Genomic DNA, 25,483 nt, shown 5'->3' on the forward strand with positions numbered 1-25,483 from the left:
CCTCCTGTTTTATTAAAAAACCTATTCATGATTCAAGATTGTATTTTTCAGTCTGAAAGTTTTTCTAATTTTTATGGTTTCACTTGCTATTGATTTCTAGTGTTATTCTAATATAACTTAAAGAAAGAGAGAGAGAGAGAGAGAGAGAGAGAGAGAGAGAGAGAGAGAGAAATTATTTCAGTTCTTCTACATTTGTATGACCTCATTGGGTATATTTTAAAGAACATTCCATGAGCTTCTGGGATGAATGTGTATTTGACATCTGTCTGGATAGGGCATTCCAAAAGCTTCACTATACATTAATTTTTGTAATAGAGCATATTCTGTGCTAGGTATTGCTTCATTGCTTATGCCATTTCTTAATCTGCACATCGGTGTTACAGAGCACCGCCACTACCATCATCCTTTATCTCAAGGACATTAGAAGCACAGAGAAGTTAAGTAACCTGTACAAGGTCAAAGATCTGGCAGTGGGGAGACAGGCAGTTGAGTTGTATGCGCCATTTTGTATTTGAGAACAGGAAGTTCTCAGATCTATCAGGAGATCACCTCCCCTCTGCTACATACCTGAGTATTTCCTTTCTGTTTCCACCATGCCACTCCTTCTCTTACATGGCTGGTTAGACACAATGTCTCTCTCTTCTTGCATTCCTAGCTTATGTAGTCCACACAGATTTATGCAGACTAAATGTCAGGGTGTTATATGGGAATGAGAGAATGGATAAACTAAGAAACATTACCACAAGGCTCATCACCATTGCCAATTTGAGTGAATTTGGAATTACCAAAGAGGCACACCTCTAGATATATCTGTGATGACATTTCTGAAGTGGTTTGACAGAGGAGGGAAGACCCACTCTGAATGTAAGTAGGTACCATCTCATTGGCTGTTGTACTTCATTGAATAAAACTGGGAAAGAGGCGATTTTGAGCTGGGACCGAGCATCCATCTGCTTCCTGGCAGGGCACACAGTGTGACCATCTGCCTCACGCTCTTGCACCATAACTCAAGCTGCTCCTGCCACCACAGTGATGGACTGTGCCACAAACTATGAACTGAAATAACTCCCCTTCCTCATACACATACTCAGATGCCAGAGGATTTTATCTTTAGTGCTAGAGCACGCCACTAGTTCATGGGACCCAGAACAAGATGACCTCCCTTCCTGTAAGCTGCTCTGTCAAACAATCAAGTCGACCTTTGAAATATACTTCTTTCCTTTCAGATAATACTCCCATTACTCAAGCTTTCTGATAGCTCAAGACTGGAAAGGGGATGCAGAGAGTCCATATTCCTTTAAATCTAATTGCTGTAACATTGGTTCGCTTAGATTTGAGTGGCAGCCATTGCCTTCTTGGCTAGGCTGGATCCATTAACCAGGATTTCCTATAGTACTGTACAAAACTCCCCCACTGTCAGAGCAGAAACAACCAGTCATATTCCTTTTATATGGCCAAGCATGGCCAATGTGCTTCATTTTATGACATTTTGAGCTCTATAGTTGTTAATGACTTGGGAGTAGTAACCACTCTAATCTGAAGGAAATAGTGAATCTACTACCCTGAACAAACAGACAGGCCAAACAATTCAGGAGCTTTTATTTCAATTTCAGGGCCTTAGGTAGCTACAGTAGACCTCTCTCCCTTCCAAAAGCCCTTTGACATTGATAATGACATCGTCCATATGAGAATGGTGGAGGCCTCTATTCCAGATGAACTGTCCAGGCTAGAAGGAGTGCCGTGTATGTGTGTGTGTGTGTGTGTGTGTGTGTGTGTGTGTGTGTGTGACATTTCTGTCCTCTGCAGAGTATGTTGCTATATTCTATCAGGTGTATCTGAGTCTTGCAGCTGAACACTCCGTCTTTATCCCTGTAGCCCTTCAGCCTACTCAAAGCTCTTCTCCCTCTGAAGAGGCACCATTCTGCGAACCTCAGGAAATAATGATGCTACTCATAGTCAGCCCAAGTTTCCAGTGGCATCTGCAAATAGAGTAGCGGGAACACCAGTTCAACATCTGACACCCAGAAGGCTTGCCCACATGTAAAGCATGAGCAAGCCCATCAGAGACACAGAGAGTACACTCAGTGCTTTCTTTTTCATTTTGCTTAATACTAAAGGGGTCAGGGAGAAGCCCTGGATGCTTTCGAAAGTGTGCTTATAATTTTGGAGCCAAGCTGTGCGGGTACCCATTGGAGACAACTGTTCTCTCATGGTTTGCTTTGAATAAACAATCAGGGCTCTGTGTGATATCGCTTCTCAACCAGATTCTAGCATTGAAGCGCAGGCTCGCCATGGTTACTTGCATTTTAAGCCAGTCACTCCTTTTCCTTCCCCTTGGCTCACCTCCTGCTTACTTGGCGGTGCCTCCTTCTCATTTGAACTTTTGGCCTCTTTTAATCTCCACCAAATTTTGCCTGAAAGAACCTTTCTTGAGCACCTTTTGTTGCTCTGGGCTTCTTTCTCCTGTGAGAGGGAGCGCGGGGAACTAGGGATTGAAAAACACTCAGTGGTCTGCCTTCTTCCTCCAAGGCCAGCAATGACAGGCTGTTTTGTGTATGGTATTTCTCTCTCTCTCTCTCTCTCTTTTTAAATCAAGGAAGCACAAGATACAAGCTGTTTGCTGAAAACAAAATGTTTGCTGTCCAAAGACCACACACACACATTTGCAGAGGTCCACACACGGGGCTCCGTTCTCATCTGAGGCCCGAGCCTTTCCTTTCTTATTTCTTCAGTGAAATGTTCTGTTGAAACGTAGCTCAGATCAAAAGCCAAGCCAACGCAGCTTTGTACCCCCGGTTACTTCCCACTTCAGTCATATCTCAGACAGCTCCTCCAGGACCTCAGCAAGCCACACGAGTAAGTTTCCATTTCAGAGAAAAACGAATATTCCATTCTCTCCTCTCATTGCAAAGTTAAACAATCTACCTCCCATATCAAAGATCTGCTGTTTCCTCTGAACCTTGTGACTGATGCTGATGTCCCTTCTATCCTTCCCATCAGCCTGAAGTCTTTAGCCACTGTGTTCTGTCCCGTTTTCCCCTCCTTCCCAGGGCTGTGGCTAACCACTGTCATCTTTCTTCTCCAGAGCAAATCTGCTACCTTCTTCTGCCTTCTCTCTCTAACCCTGCGGCATACACAAGTGAGATCACAGCTTCCAGACCTACCAACAGCTTCATGTCCCACCCATCTAGAACCTCTTCTAGAACCCATAATTCAGCCCTGAAAATTCTTCTCCACTCTCCATGGAATAGACCTTTCTTGTGCATTTCCCTTAACTATTCTCCATTATAGCTTCCTTGTCTCTCCGTCTTTTCCTCCTTCCATAGAATGCCAAAGAAGGGCTTCCTGTCGTCAACTACTCCTTTTGCTTAATTAAGCTTCTCTCACACTCTCATGAATACTCAGACACCATCATTCAGCCTTGGAAGGGAAAAGAACTTCCTCTTCTCCAAGCTAGTCCCCAAGTTGTGTGAGTTGTGATCCAGTGGTCCCAGCTGGAGGACAGGGCACCATGTTCTCACCTCCGTCTCAGCCATTCACTCTCAGCCAACTCCTGCTCTGCTCTCAAAGACACTTAAGTTGTTACAGAACAGAGAAACTCCAAGCACTCACTTGCTCCATACACCACTCAAACAGTATCCAACTTTTACACATCCTTATAGATGCCCTCCTGGAATTGTTTGCCTGGACCACTTTTGAGTCATCACCTCCCTTCCCTTTAGCACTCTCTTGCTTTCAGCCAGCTTCAGCATCCTATTGAGTGTGTGTTGGGGGGGAGAGGGTTCTCTTCTCACCCCTTCTCTTCTCTGTCTTTCTCTGTCTCTTCCTCCCTCCCTCTCTCTCTCTCTCTCTCTCTCTCTCTCTGTGTGTGTGTCGTGTGTGTGTATGTGTGTGTGTGTGTGTGTGTGTGTATGTGTGTGTGTGCTGGCAATCAAACCCAGGACCTAGAACATGCCAGGAAAATGCTCACAAAGCCACAATTGCATACAACAGGATTTTCCTAAGAAAATCATCACTGAACACACAGATGTTTCTTTCCCCTTTAGCCTCATTGTCTTCTCTGTTACAAATGCCTGACTTTTCATAGAACTCATCAGGTTCTTGCACACTGTCTGGATTTCCTTCTTCTCATGCCTGCTACTTTCTTATCGGTGTCTCTCCTCAAGCTTTACACCTTAATTCAGTTAAGTTTGTCAAGGGTCTATAGGACAGCACCAATGTAACAGGATGGTGCAGAGTTGAGATTCTCTTGCTATCTGGGGGTTTTCCCCATAAGCTTCAAACCAAAGGAAGCCAGGCAGTTATCCAGGTTATCATTCAGCTGGTTGCTGAAGTTAAAAGACAAGGATACTGAGCTGGTGCTATGGTTATTGCTTTTTGATCCTATGGGGCTTGGTCTTGGGGTGTCATACATACTAAGCAAGTACTTTACCACTGAGATGCACCCCAATTAACTCTCAGTGAGCCAACACTAACCTCCCTGGGATTCCTCATCCCACTGCCCTGGCCTCTTCTTCCTCGATTCTCTAATGATCCCTTAACTAAAGGACCATATCCTGGCTCACTAACACCCTTGCAGATTCCTTCTTTAGCACTGAGTCTGCATCCACACATGGTTCCCCATAGTGGCCAGCAAGCATACAGAGCATCAACCTTGTCAACAGATGTCCTAGCATCTCAAAAAGCAGTTGCCAGGGTGATGCTATAGTGAACTGAAATGGAGTTTGTTATTGTTGTTGTTTTATTTATTTTTTTCTTTTCTCTGCACAAGCTACTTCTTCAACCTTCAGACAAAGACAAGAATTCTTGGTAAGGAAGCTATATCATGGAAAGAGAAAAATATCTGTATAAATAAGGGAAGAGTGGGTGGAAATCTGCCATAAAGAAGGAGAGAAAGGGCTCTCCCCACCTATCAAAGTTAAGGAGGCTCTGCTGAGACTTTTGCAGATATTTCAAATACATTCAGAGGCAAGGAGTCTCGGAACAGACACATCCAAACGCCAGAAGTTTTTAGCCTTAGTACATTGGTATTTAACAAGAGAGGTCTGGGGAGCACTTGACATTTAGAAGGGATTTATGGGCATACCCTGAAGTTTGACAGTGTTCTTAAAAATAGATACTACTTTCTGTTGCCAAACTGGAAAAAAAAATCAGCGAATCTGGCTAGCGCCATCTTCGATCATCTGACAAGGAAGAGAACGCATGGCTGGGGTGGAACTCCCAATGGCCTGCTTTAAAAGTGAGTCAGGAGTTTCCTTCAACCCGAATAGGCTTGAGTTTCACACTGAGATTGATGGGAACATGTTGTAAAAGGAGCTGTGAGGGCAGGGAGCCTCATAGAGATAACCCCTGTAGACCAAGGCTGAGAGGATGCCACTTGGGCTAGATAGAGGGTGTGTCACCTGAGTATGCTGGCTGATGAACCCAAGAAATGGATGGGAAGAGGAGAAGAGGAGAAAGAAGAAGGAAAGAGAAGGAGGGGGAATGGGAGGGCAGGGGACGGGCCAAAAAGCAAGAAGGAGGGGGAAGGAGAGGGCAGACAGAGTGCCAGGGCGAGCATTCGGAAGCTCTTCACAATGGCACACCAACTGCCCACTAACTGACAGCCAAGAGACAACCATAGAAGCAGCAGCTAAATGAAAGCTTGACCCCATGGGAGGAGTTCTCAAAGCTGAAGTGATCTCCCCTCCTCTACTGCAGGCTCAGAGCCACAGGTCTGGCCTGAGTTGTGAGAAAAAGACACCCAGATCAAACCCAATGTAGCCAGACTTTTGATTTCAATTTGCCTAGAAAGGTGACTTTCCTGAGTGTGTTATGTGGTTCTAAATGTTCTCAAAGGTGTAAATTACTGGAAACCATGGATTCAACCCAGGAACTCTAAAGGGAATAAATGTGGGAGGGGGAATATGAGGAGTCATGGCAGGAGTCAGAGAAATGTGTGTTTTCTCTGCCCAGGAATAATCAATAGCTGCCCGTACAGGTTTTCGAATGCTCACACTGCAGACCCACTTTTCCTGCTAATTGCTGTTTTGTTCAAGACGCTTTTCGTTGCCAGTGACACAGTCTTGAGTTAAGTGCGCTTGAATAAAAGAGTTGGCACCACAGAGAACTGTGGGACATTTCAGATTCGTGGATGAGCTAAGATTCTAAAGAATGTCCCCAAGACCTGGCTTTCTCATTTGAAATCCATTCATCTCTATTCAGTTGGATTCCATGTGGTGAACTTTGTCAATTGTAAGCAAAATTTGTAAGTGTAGCATTGCACACACACACACACACACACACACACACACACACACACACGATGTAGAATAGAAACAAATTGTCATTTGGTTCCCTAACTAGCTAGTGGATTCTATCTTAAGGCCAGACCTCACATTACCCTTCATCGGTAGGGCATGCATTTGTTATATGACTACTGCATACGTTACCTTTCTTATTCTAATTTTATCAGGACAAAATTCCTAATAAAAGCAACTTAGTGAAGAAAAGGTCTATTTAGACTCACAGTTAAGAAGAGTACAGTTCATCGTGATCAGATGTCCTAGTAGCAGGAGTGTGAGGTGGCCAGTCACAATGGCCTGTCAGAAAACAGGGAAGAGACAGAAAGTATGTTCTCAGGTCCCGTTGCCAGTGACCCACAGTGATGCTCCACCTGTTTAAAGGTCCCATGACTTTCCAAATTAGTGAACCTTTGGGGAGAATGTTAAGAGTAACTGATTTCACGCAGTGGTAGAGTACTTGATTAGCAAGGACAAAGCCCTGGGTTTAGTTCCCAGCAGAAGCAGTGGATGATGGGATTGAACAGGATAACAGAAATTAACCATTGTACTATTCAAAAATGTCTTTGCGATGACAATTTTATCATCTTAAAGTCCGTTTTGTCTGACATCGATATATTTAAAGAGAATGGAACGAGGAACCTGTGAGCTGGCTAATCAGGTAAAAATGTCTTGTCACACAATCCCAATGGCCTTAGTTTGTTCCCTGGAATCCCTGTGAAAATATGGGTGTGATGGAGAACATCTGAGATCCTGGAACTGCTGAGGTAAGACAGAAGGTGGGGATGGGACAGTCACCTGGACATTCACAGCCTCAATAGCCTGATACACAGCCTGACAGCAGACACAAGAAGAGTGATCCTGCATCCACAAGTCAACAGGTACCTGTTAGGATACATTTCATGAAGGTGTGTCTCTGTATAGTCAATTGCAGATGCTGCACTGGTCACTGTTAATGCTGTGTAGCCAGATCTTTGTATTGTTATTTCTATGGCCCGTCACAGGCCTCAGACTTTGTAAGCATTATACCTCTTTACTTGTCTATTGCGTGTCTGACAATAAAGATCTGACAGTCCATAGCTGAGCAGGAAGTGCAAAGTGGAGATACTTACAGATGAAAGAGATGGGTTATGAAACTCAAGAAGAATGAAGACCGAAGTGTGGACACTGTGCCCCTTCTTAGAATTGGGAACAAAACACCCAGGGAAGGAGTTACAGAGACAAAGTTCGTAGCTGTGATAAAAGGATGGACCATTTAGAGACTGCTGTATCCAGGGATCCATCCCATAAGCAGCTTCTAAATGCTGACACCATTGCATACACTAGCAAGATTTTGCTGAAAGGACCCAAATATAGCTGTCTCTTGTGAGACGATGCCGGGGCCTAGCAAACACAGGAGTGGATGTTCACAGTCAGCTATTGGATGTATCACAGGGCTCCCAATGGAGAAGCTAGAGAAAGTACCCAAGGAGCTAAAGGGATCTGCAACCCTATTGTTGGAACAACATGATGTACTAACCAGAACCCTGGAGCTCTTGTCTCTAGCTGCATATGTATCGAAAGATGGCCTAGTCGGCCATTACTGGAAAGAGAGGCCCATTGGACTTGCAAACTTTATATGCCCCAATATAGGGGAATGCCAGGGCCAAAAGAATGGGAATGGGTGGGTAGGGAAGTGGGGGGCGCTATGGGGGACTTTTGGGATAGCATTGGAAATGTAACTGAGGAAAATATGTAATAAAAATTAAAAAAATTAAAAAAAAAAGAGATGGGTTAGAAAACTCAGTTATCTTTGGCTGATTTTTTTTGTTTATTGGTCTTTTTAGAATGAAAAGTCCATTTGCCTCTAAAAGATCTCTAGTACTATGAATTACATTACCATCGGAATGAGACACTGATGGGTGATACCAGTATGTGAATTTGGTAAGTTCGGGGCTCTTAGTTTAACACCATAGCAATACTTAAATAAATCCAAGGTATTCTAATACATTATTATTTTGTGTATCCACAGAAAAAAAAGAAAATAAAGCTGTCTGATTATGCTGTGACAATCATTTAAAGGTAATGCTCAGAAGATACACGTCAATTTCAGAGATATTGGAAGGTAAAATAAATAACACCTCTCACCAACTCCATTAAATTCTAGCTGAGACACAGTTTTAACAGGCAGAGTCCCCCCCCCCACACACACACACACACACATCCCCGGTATTCAACACCTTATAAATCAAATGAGGGGTGACGATCTTAACCACACAGGTGTACAGACACAAAAGTCAGCCAGCCTAGGAACCAGATGGGCTGGTGCATTCCAGGGAAGGCATTTCATAATTCTATGCACTGATATTAACGTTCAAAAAAAGAAACCCAGGGGATTATTTGTCACCATCAAATGACAAATGCCCCCTTCTTATATTAGAGATATCTCATTTATCTTAACAAAAAAAAAGTTACTTTAATTTTCCTACTGGCAGAAGCCTGGGTCCTAGTATCTATCTCTAGTGGGTGGAGGGTTTGCCTAGGAAAAGAGACTTGAATTCGGTTTTCAACAGACAGAGAAATCAGAGGTATGGATGGATGCTGCCCTGGTGAGGGTTATGTTTGCTGTGAGGATAAGCCATGACCAGCAAAAGTTGGGGAGGGAAGTGTTCATATGGCCTATGCTTTCGCAGAACTGTTCATCATTGTAGAAAGTCAGGACAGGAACTCACACAAGGCAGGAACCTGGAGGGAGGAGCCGATGCAGAGGCCATGGAGGAGTGATGCTTATGGCTTGCTGTACTGCTCACTGGCTTGTTCCCCATGCATTTTCAGCCTGCTTTTTTGTTTGTTTGTTTTGTTTTGTTTTGTTTTTTCGAGACAGGGTTTCTCTGTATAGCCCTGGCTGTCCTGGACCTCACTTTGTAGACCAGGCTGGCCTCAAACTCAGAAATCTGCCTGCCTCTGCCTCTGCCTCCCAAGTGCTGGGATTAAAGGCGTGTGCCACTGTGCCCGGCTTAGCCTGCTTTCTTATGGAACCCAGGACCACCAGCCCATCGATGGCACTGCCCACAGTGGACTGAGACCTCCATCAATCACTAATTAAGAAAATGCCTTATAGGCTTGCCCACAGCCTGATCGGAGGAGACATTTTCTTAATGAAGGTTTCCTCTTCTCAGGGTATTTGGTCAAGTTAACAGAACATTAGCTAGCACAGAGACCTAATGGTATACATGGACTTTTTTTTTTCCTTTTTTGTTTTCCTTCTGTCACTTGGACCTTTCTCTCAATCAGAAAGTATTTTGTAGCACTTGGTATTCAATACTTCACAGGAAGAGTGAATCAACTTCATTACAAGCCCATCAAATTCTAAACCCACAGTGATGATTTCGAATTGATTTTTCTTTGCTAAAATTTAGCTTCCTTGCTGCACAGTGCTTTGTTTTGTTAAAAAAAAAAAAAAAAAAAAAAAAAACCTTTATTCCCTTCTTGTCTCTTTATTTTCTCCTTCCTTTAACACTGCAATTGAAAAACTCTTCAACTCCTCCACCTCTCACGTTGCCCTCTCTACCTGGAACCTCCTGTCCTCCTCCCATTTCTTTGGCAATCACAGAAGCATCTTCATTTTCTCTGGAACTCATGCAGAAGAAACATTTTAAGCTCAGCAAAATAATTATCCACCTACTTTATAGTTCTTCCCAAGGGGAGGGGTGGGGGGAGTCCTGATTGACTTACAAATCACCAGGTTGTGTCACCAGAAGCCTTCCCACGAAACTCTCTTTATGCTTTTTCCTTCTTCGGATTTTTGTGTCTGCTGTGGGAAGTGGCGAAGTGAAGTGAGGGGGATTTGTGGGCTGTCTTGGAAAATGCCACCAGATAAATGAAAGGACATTTAATTGAGCTAGTCTTCACAAATGTACCCTCTGCACATAACTGAAATTCCAGAGAACCACAGAACATGAGGGCTGTGTGGTTATCTTCCAGGGCGCCACCAACTCTTCCAGCACCAGGCTTATTAGATCTCCTGGGAAACTTGCTGGAAGCAATGCTCACAGTCCTGGAAATACAAGTTCAAAGTACTGGAAATACAAAAGAATGGTAAGAGGGTTGGCAGCTAAGGAAGGACTGGACAGGACAGGTCAAGACAATGTCCTTCTCAGCAGAACCACACTTCTGTGGTTTCTCATTTCGATTTTGTGGGAAATGCTCTGTTTTGAACCCGGGAGAGGAAACCAAGAACTGGATTGGGAATGTCTCTGACAAAGCAGCCTCATGAAGGCTAGCAAACTGATCCTGCTTGTAAATACTTAGACACATGGGAAAACAGATCCATGCATCCTGTATTCACAATCAACTAAGTCCCTGAGCAAGATGGCGATGTAGTAAATTTGGATTTTCTGTCCCATGGCTTCCATGGGTTCCATGGCTGCCATTTTTCATTTTCTACTTACCCAAATGTATCTCTTAACTCTGATGGCTTTAAATGTATATGATTTAAGTAAGTGGGTGCCTTAGTCTATTTGCTCTGCTTTAACTAAATACCTTAGTTTGAGTAATTTATAAACACATGCACATATGCACACACAGGAGCTCACACAAACACACATATACAGACAGAGAGACAGAAAAACAGACAGACAGACAGACACACACACACACACACAGAGAGAGAGAGAGAGAGAGAGAGAGAGAGAGAGAGAGAGAGCGCACAGTCATAGTTTTAAAGGTTAGAGAATCCAAAAATCAGTAACTCAAACCCTTGATGTCTGTGAGAATCTGTGTTTAACATTTCATGTTGTTATCTTCACAAAAGATGGGAGCCCTTTAAGCCTAAGAGGCACTAATCCTATTCTTTGCTACATTGCTTCCCTGGAAGTCTCAGCTCTTACTGATTTAAACCCAAAATTTAGGTTCAAACATGAATTTTGGAAGGTCCCAACAGTCGGAATATAGCATGGGCTGTCAGGAAAGTCCTTCTACCTCAGAAGCTGGCAAGTTGAACGAGAATGGCCCCCATTGCCTCATGTCATTGACTGCTTGGTTCCTAGTTGGCAGAACTGTTTTGGGAAGGATTGGGGGTGTGGATTGCTGGAGGAGGTGTGTCACTGGGGTTAGGCTTTGAGGTTTTAAAAGCCCACATGATTTCTCATATGCCTTTGGATTAGATGTAAGTTCCTGCTCCAACTCCATGCCTGCTTGCCTCTGATACTGTAAGCAATCCCCCAATGAAATACTTTCTTTTATGAAGTTGTCTTGGTTGTCGTGTTCTGTTGTGGCAATAGAAAAGTGACTAAGATAAGAGAACTTTTCAGTGAGAATAAGACACCCAAGATTTAAGAGTACTTTGTTGAAGATGATATGCATTTTGTAAGTAAAAGGACCAAAGACTCTACCAGAAAAATGCATAAGACTGTTAAACCAAGCCGGGCGTGGTGGCGCACGCCTTTAATCCCAGCACTCGGGAGGCAGAGGCAGGCGGATTTCTTAGTTCCAGGCCAGCCTGGTCTACAAAGTGAGTTCCAGGACAGCCAGGGCTATACAGAGAAACCCTGTCTCAAAAAACCAAAAAAAAAAAAAAAAAAAAAAAAAAGACTGTTAAACCACTTTCATAAAAATGTTGGGAGACAAACACATAAAACCAAGCATGGTTTCCATAGACTAATGATAAGACTAGTGAGAAAGAAATAAAAATAAACAATCCCTTTCACAATAGCCTCAGAAAAACACTTTGAATAAACCAAGGAAGTGAAAGATTTCCACAATGGAAACTTAACAATATGAAGAACACTTTACAAAAAGAAAGACTGTTTGTACTCACGGATTGGAAGACTCGATAGCATGAAAATGGCCATCATAACAACAAAAGAAGCAATCTATAGGTTCAATACAGTCTCAGTCAACATTCAAAAATTCATGCAGAAGCAAAAAAAAAAAAAAAGACCCCAGATAGTTGAAGCAACCTTGAGCAAAAACAATAACACAAGAGATAACACTATGCCTGACTTCAAGATATACTACATGCATGGTATAGTATCACAATAACATATATATTATAATGTAGTAATAAAAACAGCACAGCATTGCTTCAAAAATGGAAGAGGTAGGCCAGTCAAATAGAATAGAGAACACAGCTGTAAGTCCATACAATCACAACTACCAGAATTTTTTTTAGAAAGATGCCAAAAATACACACTAGAGGAAAGAGAGCATCTTGTCCAAATAGTGCTGAGAAAACTGGATGTCTACACACAGAAGGATGGAACCGGATTCTTACCTCTCATTCAGAACAGCTCCAAATGGATCAAAGACCTAGACAGAAAATGTGAAACTCTGAAACTTCTGGAAGAAGAGGTCAGGAGTGTGTGACAAGGTAGAGGCATAGGTAAGGATTTTTTCTAAACAAGACTCCGGTGATTCTGGAAATAATGCCAAAAGCTTCCATATGGAATCCCAAAGCTTCTGCAGAGAAGGAGCCCTCATGCTGCGTGAAGGGGCAGCCTACAGAATGGACAAAATGTTTGCCAGCTATACCTCTAATCGAGTATTCGTGTTATATAGATAACTCAAAAAACTACACACAGATAAATCAATAAACCCACATTAAGAAAATGGCCGTATAACTGAATAGTTTCCAAAAGAAGAAACACTAGTAGCTAATAAACATTGTCAACCTCATTAGCTGTCAGAGAAATGCAAATGCAAAATACCTTGAGATCCTGTCTCCTGCTGGTCAAGATGGCTAGCATCAAGAAAAAAAGAAAAACAAAACAAAACAAAAATAAGTGCTGGTGAAGATCTGGGGAAAGGAGAATGTGCACCTGCTGTTGGTGGGAATTCAAACCATGAAGTCAGTGGAGAGGCTTTTTCAAAGGCTACAACTAGAACTGCCATATGATCCAAGCCATTAAAGAGGCCTTATGACCTCTGACTTATGTCGATGTTGGGTTCAAAATTGTAGGTTTCTGGGCTTAAATTTGAGTGTCAATAGAGACCAGAGAGCAAGAACATAAGGTGCCATTTATGGTGTGTGTGTGGCAGATGGTTCTTGAAGGGAGGGGAGGGGAAATACAAATGATAGGAAAACAGGCAGTGCTAGACTAGGGGTGCAAACGATTAAACAGGGGATGGGGCAGCATTGCCAAAGGTAGGGATTTGGAAAGAATAATTAAAACTTCGAAGACATAAAAAGCCATATAGAAACTTACTTTATAAACTAAATGGTACCCACAGAAGTTATATATTTTCCAACAACAAAAAAGCCAGTGCCATGTAAAAAATTCTTTATCTACAAGTTGTTGGCTAGGAAGCACCCAGACACTCCCAAAACAATGTAAATTACTGCCATTGTTTCCTGTGTTGGACTTCATAATCAGACCTTACTGCTGATAACATCAGGTTCTTGGGAGATAAACCCAGTGGGAACCAAAAGGCAGCTTCCCCAATGCTGGCTACTGTTCACAATGTCAAGGGTGTTAGAAGGCTGCTAGGAGAAAAAATACCCATCAGTTTGTTTATCCGAATGTGGACCCTATGTACTGCAACACTGATCTGTCAGGGAAGATGTGCCTACCGATGGCAGTGATACAATAACGACACGGTTCATAAGTAACCACTTTCTGATTGGACCTGAGTTTCATTCCCTGGGCCTCAGTACCATCGTGCAAACTTATCCAGAAGCTTATAGCTGGGGAGGCTGCAGGCCCTACGAGGAAAGGAGGTGTACTGGTTTATATATGCTTGGCCCAGGGAGTGGTGCTACTAGCGGGCGTAGCCTTGTTGGAGTGGGTGTGGCCTTGTTGGAGTAGGTGTGGCCTTGATGGAGTGGTCATGTCTCGGTGGGCATGGCCTTTAAGACCTTCATCCTAGCTGCCTGGAAGTCCGTATTCTGCTAGCAGCCTTCAGATGAAGATGTAGAACTCTCAGCTCCTCCTGTACCATGCCTGCCTGGATGCTGCCATGTTCCTGCCTTGATGACAATGGACTGAACCTCTGAACCTGTAAACCAGCCCCAATTAAATGTTGTCCTTATAAGACTTGCCTTGATCATGGCGTCTGTTCACAGCAGTAAAACCCTAAGACAGCGACTATGAACACTATTTATTCTTGTACAAAACTGACCAAAATGTGAAAATATTGGAGGTTATGTATACGTGGTCATAACACGTTCATCCTAAGTGATGTATGCAAAGTCCTTGGAGGCAGAAGAATGATTGCCACAGGCAATTCCCACCCCACACATCATAGTAGTTTCCAAAAGTCCTGCTTGGCCAAAGCAATACTTGTTACATACCTTGTTCTGGGAAAGCTAAGGAACTTAGTGTAAGTTGTCTGAGAATGCTGGACTGAAGTGTCTAGGTTACAACACAGCCTCCCATCTCTGAGATGTTTATAATTACAAAGGCTTTTTCTTTAGAAGACATATATAACATCTCCCAGCTATTGACAGAAAACACAACAGAAAACCAAAGACCACAAACACAGACACCTCATAGTGAAAAACCCAAGTGCCACAAGGTCCTCTGAGTTGTCCATAGTCAAGGAAATGGAAATTAGAAAAGTCCAGGGTTTCACGGATTTTTCTCCAGTTAAAATATCTGTCAATTCTAACAGCTCCAGAGAAAATGAAGACCAGCGGGCATCAAAATGTCACAACCCCTTTGGGAAAGAATTTGCCCTTCTCTTTGGAAGATGAGTATTTTGTATCATCTCTACCCAATAGTTACATTCCTAACTCGGTGGCTTTGATCCATACAAGACATGTGGCTATGTCCAGAAACACTTCCAGTGGTCACAACTTGGGGACACTAGTGGCATCTAGTGGGAAGAGGGTAGGGAAGCTGTCAAGCATGCCCCAATGCATGAGGCAGTCCTCATAGCATATGATCTCAAGGGTGTCAAAGGGTCAGATGCTGTGTTTGTTTGTGTGTGAGTGTGCATACATTTATATCAAGGAAATATTTGTGTATATGTGTACCTAGTAGCATAGAATACTACATTAATAACAGGAAACTGGGAACAGTAATTTCCCTTTAACAGAACAAATACATCAACTGTAGAATGATTATCCACAGTAGTGTATTTAATGTAATGCTCAAAACAAGAGAGGCCAGAAAATGTTATTTTATCACATTTTTAAGTATATGAACAAAACATACATTTTTAAAAGTGAGGTAATAATATGGAACTCACGGTATTGGTTCTTTCTTATATAAGAGCTTGAGAAGATGTGGAGAAAAGATGATAAGTAAATATCAGGGCACTACTTGAATGATATCCAGATTCTTGGATAGATGGTGGATGGAGTTATTCATTACAGTATTAACTTTATAACTTACGTATAGACATGTATATCACAATTGTTCCTTCACACCAAAGGTTATATTATAATTTAAGTGAATAGAGTGCTTGAGAGAACTCAGTTTGCAAACTGCCTTCCTGGCAAGCAAGAGGATCTGTGCTCTGTCCACAAAACTCGCATAAAAAAAACCATAGGTATGGCAGAATGTGGTTGTAATCCCTGCTCTGGAGAGACAGACACTGGAAGATCTTTGGGGCTCACTGGCCCACAAGTTTCCTACTTGGTACATCTGGAGCCAGTGGGAGACCTTGTCTCCAAAACTAACCCAGGCAAAGGCTTCTGAGGAATGACCTCTCTGAATGACTGCTGGCCAGCGCTGTCCTCCAACGCACACCCCTACATACACATACAGAAACACATACACAAACTAAATGAATAAATTAAAAAATCACTTCCAGGCTCAAGTCATTGGATTGAGTTGTAAATCTAACCATAGCATAACCTTTTGAATTTAGTGACCAAACCTCTTTTTGACGACTCTGAAGGGGAAGATGCTGCTGTTTCGGCTGAATTATGCTGCAGATAAACAGGCAGTCACATGATGAGGTCTTTTCTGTCAGATAGATGGAAGAGAAACCTCCCCCGCCCCATACGACTACGGTTAGCTCAAGAACCCCAAACTCATACTTTCAGGATGTTCTGCCAGTAAACGTCGGTCACAGAAAAACACATAGACAATGTAAAGATACGTTTCTCTGTGTGCCGTGGACATCTATGATGGGACATGCTGTTTATGTTACAGCAGTAAGAAGTGACTCCTCTGCCGGATCCATTCATCCACTATGGAGATCACTGATCTGTTTATAATCGTGTACCTTTAACCACAAATTAAAAAGCTGAAGTCCCCAAATGGTTTCTGCTACCCTGACCACTCATGAGTTCCAAGCAGAAATGTCAAAAAATCCTTTCCTTCCTGTTCCTTTGTTGTTGTTGTTGTTGTTGTTGTTGTTGTTGTTGTTGTTATAACCAGGTTTTCCAAGTGCTAGCCTGCCCCTTACTCTCATTCTCTGCTGACTTCTGTGTAACCCTTGCTGGAGTGTTAATTGAAAAGTAAGATATTAACTGATTATTTAGCCTAGGACAATCCCTCCTAGGGTGATTTTATTTTCACTGGGGACCCATAATAGTTGGTGTGGGTAGCAGGGAGTAAAGGCTCAGACATGACCTTCAGAGGGCTATAGCTAACTTTAACACCCAACAGAACAAATAAAGAATATTTGTTATGCGGCCCCGGAAAGGTTGGCAAACCCTTGCTTCAGGCCCTTGTTTAAACACCCAGGTCCTGTCTACTGCATTTGGAAGCCGAGCTGCAGAAAACCTCTTATTTTCCTGACTCGAGGGGAAATATTTTATAAATAATAGTCTAGAGAATTATTTGGTCAATATTTAGTCACGAAATACAGCGCCCCCCCCCCCCCCGTGCTCGCGTAGGAGTGAGAAAGCTGATGTGTGCAGATGTGGGGACGGTGGAGAACGTACAAAGGCCAAAGACAATCAATAACATGCTGCAGAGTGCAAAGAGAAGAAACTGCCCAATTGTCCGAGTACAAATGTCAGGAGGATTTCAGCAAAACTGGAAAGGCTGGACAGCAAAGCGAGTGTTCAGAAGCGGGGAGCGTTCCTGGAGAAGGTTCCTGGGAAGGCCCTTACAAGCATACTGGAAGGGCTTCTCTATTTGCAAAACAATTGGTCCAGCACTTGTATATGCCCCACTTCTTGGTTGCTTTGCATCCTAAGAAACGAGCCGCTGAAGCTGCCTGCCCAGTGCTGAGTCTCGATCTAGGTATGTGGTGGATGCTCAGTGTACTTTACAGATTCATCGAATGATCTTTATTTAAGATGAAGACTCCAGAACACCAGCCAGTGACTCTGACTCACCAGTTGCTGGGGAGGACCGAGGCCTCTACCTTCCTTAAAAAGAGCACGGCAGGTAATTCTAATGCATGAGCAGGCCACAGTGCAAAGGTCCTGGAAACCTCAGGCAGGGCCACAGTGCAAAGGTCCTGGAAGCCTCAGGCAGGTTTGTGCCCACCATGTGTGCCCAACCTTGCATCCTCCGAAACTGCCTTTGTGACAGTAATTGCTGGAAAAAAACCTTTCTTGGTCTAGTAAAACCAATAAGGTCCTCCTGATATATTACACAGCCTTGCTTCCTGTTCAGGTGAGGTTTCTGTAAGGCCGCCTGGGGAAGGGCCTTCTGTCCATCCACGGGAACAGAAATGGAAAGACAGGAAAGTCAGCAACTGCTGAGGGATTTCTCCAGCCACCACGGCAGGGGCCAGCAGAAAAATGATTCCACATAGGACACCTTGTGTGCCCCAAAGTATAATAGCAGACATAAACCCATGACCTACTGCCTTCCACACTTGCATATCTTCAAATGTGAAGATCATATGAAGGACCCTCTGGAGAACAGAGTCTGGGAATGGAGCAAAGGCGATGAAGCACGTGAGTTACCGTGGGTGAGTCACTGCCCATTTGGATCTTGTGTAGAATTAGTAGTTTCCCTGATCTAGCTTCTGTAAAACTGGAGTTACAGGACTCCGTAGCTATGCGTACAACATGGTGCCGTATACAACATCCATTTGCCTAAGGGCAGGGGAGTTAATTGATGCACACTCTTATATGCTTGCTTTTCTTGGGTTCTTCCCAGATTTTGCGTATTTTAAAGGTAGCTTCTATGAATATTCTGAAATCTTGGTGGCGTGGTGTGCTGCCCTGCTTAGAGAAGTGTGTTTAAAGCAAGTCTCTGGCTGTCCATGATCACTGTTTGCCAAACTATTTTCCAAAACTACTGGCAATGAGCAAGACAGTTATGAATTTATAGGTAGGGCCAAGCACAGTCAAGACATTTGAGGAGGAAAAAAAATACTTATGTTAAAAGTGTTTATATCAAATCTAAAGTTTAAGGCAATGTGGTATAGATAGCAACTATACAACTGAATGAGTGATGGAGTCTAGCAGCATGCATACACATACATCTGATTTATAATGCATGTGGTACTGTTGATAGCTGTGAATGAGTTAGAGTCCTTCTAGCATGTTGTGTGAAGTCAATACTAGATCCACATTGAAAAATTAAGTTAGATGCCTGCCTCACACCATACACAAAACAACCACATTGCCTAAATGGGGCTATCAGTCCTCACTAGGTATTGACTGTCAGAAATGAATGAACTTCTAAACCTTAAGCAGTAATAAACTTTAGTTCTCTTTGGATCATGATTTATTTTAGTACTTCAGAGGGTCTTTACTGATATTGACTAAATTGCCTATACACTCTGAAAAGCAAATTTGTATCTCTCTTTCTCCATTGATTCTCTCATCTTCTGCCTGTTTCCCAAGACTTCCACCATTTTTTCCCTTCATTTATGTCATGATATAAGTGATTCATTGTGGGTATAAATGAGCCACCCTCTAGCAGATATGATCTGTGGGGGAAAAAATCTTAGAGATGTTTTTAAAATTCCATTATCAACCTGATTTTGAGATTTTTTTTTTTTTACATGAACTCAGGATAGGCTGTCTCTGAAGTTTCTAGATCTGGATACCACAGACCAGCAGTCTTTCATGGTAACAGGATGCAAATTTTACAAAACACAAGTATGACAAGTTCACTGTCATACCCACCAGCTCCTCCTGGCCCACTTCCCTGGCCCTGCCCCCTGCCACCACCCTGTAGGAATTTGTGCTTGTGAGTCTTATCACCATAAGAGTTTGAGTATAGCTGCTAGATATTACAAAAAAAAGTTCCTAAAATTATAGATGCAGAGACGTCAATATTGTTTTCTATTTATGCACAGTTTCGAGTACTCTACATATGGTAGCTGAAAAGATTTTCTTCTTCGCCTTTAGTTCTTGGGTGTAAATCTCTTCTTGTTTTCACAAGAACATTAGCTCAACTCTGCAGATACTGTGAGCTGCAGATAAAATTGTCACATTTAAAACCATATGTCACACTGAACTGTTCAGGAGGCATCGGGCCCTCTCACTTGCAGGTCTTTAAAGATACAATTCTATGCTCAGTTAGGATGCAGGAGGCCAGCCAGGGAATTTGTAGATAAACCGATTTACTGTGGAAGAATCCACTAAATTATTCTACCAAGTGACTAGGTAGGAAGACACCGGGGTACTATGTTAAACCTGTAAGTTTTCCTTCTGATCCCAGTTACTAGGAGGAGAATACAGATGACAATGAGCTAGGTCAAGATCTGCCAAGTCCTGGCCCCAGCATGATTGCACATTCACATTCCCGTTTTAGAAGATGTAATAAGGATCTCAATTCACAAAGTGGCTATGAATCATTTAACGCTTTATGGAAATTTTCCCTCTACTTCAGGTCATCATTACATTATGGTTATAGAAAGGCATAAAACTCTATTACTATTTCATAGAGGTAAGAAAAGAAATCAACTTGAGTTGTACATAATAAGTAGCTCGTAACCATGGAAGTCCTTCTGGAATAAAATGCATTCCACTATAATTATTCTTCACTTCCAGGTAAATACCTGGGGCATTCGCTTCAGACAAGGAAATACATAATGGAAGTGTATGTTTGGTTTTAAGAAAATATGACCCTCGGGGCCTTCCTCTCTTCAAAAGTACATCTCAGACAAAAAAAAAAAATTCAAATGACAAACAGTTGGACTAAATTCAGATCTTAACAAAATAATGGCTTCAGGATTGGGGCTATAACTCAATTAGTAGAGACCTTTCCTAGTATGCACAAAGCTCTGGATATTATTCCTTGATCCTAGATAAACCAAGAATGGAGATGCATGCCTGTAAACTCAGTATCTATCTACCTTCAGAAGTAGGAACATCAGTAGTTCAAGGTCATCCTTCATTTAGCTAGTGTGAAGCCAGCTAGGGACACACCCAAAACTGTCTTTAAAAACTAAATGAGGAGCTAGGCAGATGGCTCAGTTGATAAAATCCTTGCCTTGCAAACATCTGGAGACACTGAGTTTAACCCCTGGAGCCAATGTGGACGAAGGGTGGGTGTACTGGCCTATATATATATATTTCTTACTACGCAGAGGCTGGTGGATGCCTAATAGATATGCTCCCAGCCAATGAGTGACTCTGTTGGAAAACTAAAGTCCACAGCACATGAGGAATGACACCTGAGGTTTCTTCTGGCCAACACACACACACACACACACACACACACACACACACCTGAATACAAATACAGAAATCTAAAAATTACTTTCTTCACTGCCTGGCATATATATAAATTCTTTTTTCTCATTCAAGTGAGTCTTATGAAACAGTAAAATATAAACAAATATATACAGAACAAGAAGCAGTCCACGGTGGTTTGAATGAGAATGCTCCCCAACCCACCATCGTCACCAACCCGTAGGTTCAGATGTTTTTATGCTTGGGTTCCAACTGATGAAGTGTGTCCTTGTTGGAGGAGGTAGATCACTTTGGATGAACTTTAAGTTTTCAAAAATCCAAGATAGGGCAGAGTCAGTATCTGTCTGTCTCTCCCTCCTCTCCCTCTCCCTCTCCCTCTCCCTCCTCTCCCTCCTCTCCCTCCTCTCCCTCCTCTCCCTCCTCTCCCTCCTCTCCCTCCTCTCCCTCCTCTCCCTCCTCTCCCTCCTCTCCCTCCTCTCCCTCCTCTCCCTCCTCTCCCTCCTCTCCCTCCTCTCCCTCCTCTCCCTCCTCTCCCTCCTCTCCCTCCTCTCCCTCCTCTCCCTCCTCTCCCTCCTCTCCCTCCTCTCCCTCCTCTCCCTCCTCTCCCTCCTCTCCCTCCTCTCCCTCCTCTCCCTCCTCTCCCTCCTCTCCCTCCTCTCCCTCCTCTCCCTCCTCTCCCTCCTCTCCCTCCTCTCCCTCCTCTCCCTCCTCTCCCTCCTCTCCCTCCTCTCCCTCTCCCTCTCCCTCTCCCTCTCCCTCTCCCTCTCCCTCTCCCTCTCCCTCTCCCTCTTCCTCTCCCTCTTCCTCTCCCTCTTCCTCTCCCTCTTCCTCTCCCTCTTCCTCTCCCTCCTCTCCCTCCTCTCCCTCCTCTCCCTCTCCCTCTCCCTCTCCCTCTCCCTCTCCCTCTCCCTCTCCCTCTCCCTCCACATTCCCTCTCCAACCACTGCCTTCAGATCAGGATGTAAAGCTCTCAGCTACCTCTCAGGCACCATGCCTGCCTGAATGTTACCACACTCCTCATCACCAGTGGTGGAGTAACCCTCTGAAACTGTAAGCAAGCCCTAATTAATTGTTTTTTTAAATAAGAGCTCCCTTGGTTATGGTGTCTCTTCACAGCAAGAGGACAGCAACTAAGACACAGTCACTAAGAATATCAGTGGAGATTTCCTGACTAGAACTCAGTACCGTTTAACCAAAGTCTTAAAAACAATACACCAACATTGTGACAGTCTACATAAAACATTAACACTCCAAGAAGATGAACAGGACTGTGGGAAGCCACATGTGCCGTTGCAAAGTGGCTCAGGCTTCTGCTGGCCACCACGCATATATAGGCAGGAAAGTTTTTTGCCAAGATGAGGTTTTGAGAATTGACCAAAATTGACCAATCAGAAGAGAGAGAAATTGACCAATCAGAAGAGAGAGAAAGTAACCAATCAGATAAGAGAGAAAGTAACCAATCAGATAAGAGAGAAAGTAACCAATCAGATGTAGGAATGCAAATGAGGTTGTAAGCATCAACCAAACACAACACAATCCGGGTGTGAGACACGCCTCTCCTAGGCCTATATAAAGCAGCACCAGGGCTGGGCTGAGGGTCTTTTCGCCTCTGCAATCAAGCTCTCCCAATAAACGCGTGCAGAAGGATCCTGTTGCAGCGTCGTTCTTGCTGGTCGAGTCGGACGCGCGCAAGACAGGACAGCTGGTCAGTGTAGGGGACATAAACACATACTGAACACAAACCTCTTTCTAACCTAGTACTGAAACTACACACTATTATACTTTGATGGTCTAACCCTCCCCACTCCTCCACAGAACAGAGACCTAGAGCCTTTTCTTTGGCCCCACTCATTGTTCTGCTACCTCCAGTCCACGTCCTCTCTCCTGCCCTGGACCAGTAATTTTATTCTGAACAAAGGCAAAAATAAAACGTGGCACCTATGCTCTCCTCCCAAACTCTGCTTCTTCCCTTATCCCAGGGCACAGTGTACCAAGGAAGAAAGGAAGTGGGGCTGAAGATGCTCAATGTAGCTTGGACACAAAATATGCAAAAAACAACAAACAAAAAACCAAAACACTCTCTTAATTCTCTCCAAATCTTTCTGTTTCTTTAAATCACATGACTGCCTTTTCTCAGCATAAATTCATACGCAGCCATGGTTTCGCCCAAGCACACTGTGGTTTGACCACATTCACTCCCATAACTGTCCTTTTTGTCCCCTTCCCTCCTAGTAGATAGGCTCACTTCTTTTCCTGTCATATCTATATATACATGTATATATGTGTGTGTGTGTATATATATGTGTGTGTGTGTGTGTATATATATATATGTGTGTGTGTGTGCATGTGCCTGTGTGTGTGTGTGTGTGCGTGTGCGTGTATGTATGAAATAGAGCCGTAGAGGATACAAAGTGTGACATTTACCTTTCTGATATAGGGGAATTTTACCAAATTGAATGATCTCAGCATCCACCCAAATTTCTAAATCCTTGAAATTGGCATAATCCCATTCTTCTCTGTGGCTGAATAAAAAAAAAATCAGCTTCTTCAAAAGGCAAGTTTGAGATGAATATGAAGCAGTTCCTCCTTCTTCCCTATCTTATTCACCTCCTAATATCTCTCCCCACATCCATATGGTCATGAGCTCCTGACTTTGACTGCAGCTTCAGAGTAAATTACCATGGGCCTTGCTGGATGTCTGCCACAGGAGATGGCTAGGCATTTGGAACTTGGTGCCTGAAAGTGTTCTCTTCTGATAGCTCCCAACCCAGTTACAAACACCAGAATACTCGCCACGGACTCTCTCGTTCCACTCTTTATGTTCAATAAGCACTAAAGAGTGCAAAGCCAGGGGTTAAAGCTCAGTGCTCCACTTAGCCGAGATGTCACTGAGCCACCACAGCCTGCTCACCAGCTGACCAGAGAAAACAGAGGCTCAGATAAGTATGGCTGTTTGGGTTTTGTTACTTTTATCACCTTAATCAGAAGAGACAGCTAATGGCTGCGGAGTTCCCTTTGAGAGGAAACTCATTTGTGTTCAGAGTCCCATCTTAGAAAAGAGGAAAGCAGAACTGGTTTCAATTAAAAATCTAAAGACATCTATTCACCTAGCCAGACTAATTCTTTGTCTTTTTCCCTTTAAGACCATTACTTCCTAATTAACACATGAGACGACTTATCTAAGTTGGCCTGCTATTAGAAGTTGGGAAGGAAACTGATTTTTAAAATGTATCAATTTGGGGAGCTAAGGAGATGGCTCAGTGATTGGAACATGGCTGCAGAAAGGGCTTGGGTTCAAACCTCTAGCACCCACATAATAACCAGGGAGGCTGGGCAAGCCTGTAGTGAAAGTACAGGAGGATCAAGCTTGCTGTCAGCCTGCTGAACTCCAGACTCTGTCTTAAGGTAATCAGATAGATTAACAGAGTGATAGAACAGGACACCAGACCTCCTCCTCCTCCTACACACACACACAGACACACACACACACTACATGTACACACACATGCAAAATCCACTTATTAAATCCTGACCTCCAGGTAATAAAGTGCAGCTATTTTTCCTTGGTATTGTTTGAGGCAGGGTCTCAATCAGCATCCCAGGCTGACATGAACTTCCGGCAGTCCCCCTGCTTTCTTCTTGCCATATTGATGTTTAACATGTTTTGAGGGGACCACTGAGATGGCTCAGTGGGTTAAAGCATTCGCTGAGCAGTCAGCAGTCCTGGAGACCTGAGTTCAGTCCCTGGAACCCACTTAAAGCTAGAAGGCAAGAACTGACTGGGCAAAATGACACTGACATTCACAGGGCTCCATAGCACCCATCTTTAAGCCAACAGATATAAGCCAACTTATATTCGAGAGTTAGGTCAAGAGAGAAACAGATAAACCCTCACCTATTACTTGGTCTCTTATGAGTCAGAGAGTATATAACAGTTCAGGGACAGATAGCTTTGGGAGTCAGAATCATTATTATTACAATTCATCTGTTACAGAAGTTTTACCTATAGACAATGATCATATGTTTGGTGACCAACTAAACTCAGAATACTATAGTGATCTGAAGTCCACTCTGCTAAGTTTAATTGGTCATGACTCATTGTGGCATGTGGGCAATGGGAACCTCAGGGAATCTCATGAACTAGCCATCAACATCACACTATTGGCCGACTACTGGCTTCATCTCTGGGTTTTTTTTGTTTTGTTTTGTTTTGTTTTGTTTTGTTTTGTTTTTTGTTTGTTTTCTCTATCATACAAAGAGTCATAGCTGGTGATTAGGCAAGTTCCACATCGTGATTCAATCCCTGGACACCTCAGAAGAAACACCTTTATAACAGTTTGTGCCTATGTCCCAGCATAGTGAGCAGAGACAACCTTCGTTCCCACTATGTATTTAATTGCCTGATCATTTGCTGTACCATGTGATCCTTGAGGCCAGATCTGTGTCCTTTTCACTTTGAATATTCACTGGGGGCCCTTTACAAAGGATTATGCCCTTGCACACACAGAGCGTGTATAAGAGATGGATAAGTACCCACGGAAGCTGTATTTCTATGAGCAGGAATAACCACTTCAGTTGTCATTTTCATCAATACTGTACATACTGATGCTAGCATTTTTTATCTTCTATATCCAAGAGCTGTTCCTAAAAAAATTTAAGAATATTAAGGAAAACCAGTGAATGCTCAGAATTGCCTACCTCTTTGATTCAAAACATGATA

General features: G+C 43.1%; 1 long non-coding RNA gene across 1 annotated transcript in view; it reads right to left on the minus strand.

Moving 5' to 3' along the window:
* Positions 1–6,508: 6,508 nt before the first annotated feature.
* LOC147001011 (uncharacterized) overlaps positions 6,509–25,483 on the minus strand; it is a 37,873-nt gene continuing 18,898 nt past the window's right edge. Inside the window, exon 5 of the long non-coding RNA XR_015045340.1 lies at positions 6,509–6,581. This is a non-coding gene — a long non-coding RNA (uncharacterized LOC147001011). The remainder of the gene's footprint in view (positions 6,582–25,483) is intronic.

The sequence above is a fragment of the Mus caroli genome, unplaced genomic scaffold (genome assembly GCF_978045245.1).
Source record: "Mus caroli unplaced genomic scaffold, Mus_caroli_1 scaffold_15, whole genome shotgun sequence".
Lineage (NCBI taxonomy): Eukaryota > Metazoa > Chordata > Mammalia > Rodentia > Muridae > Mus > Mus caroli.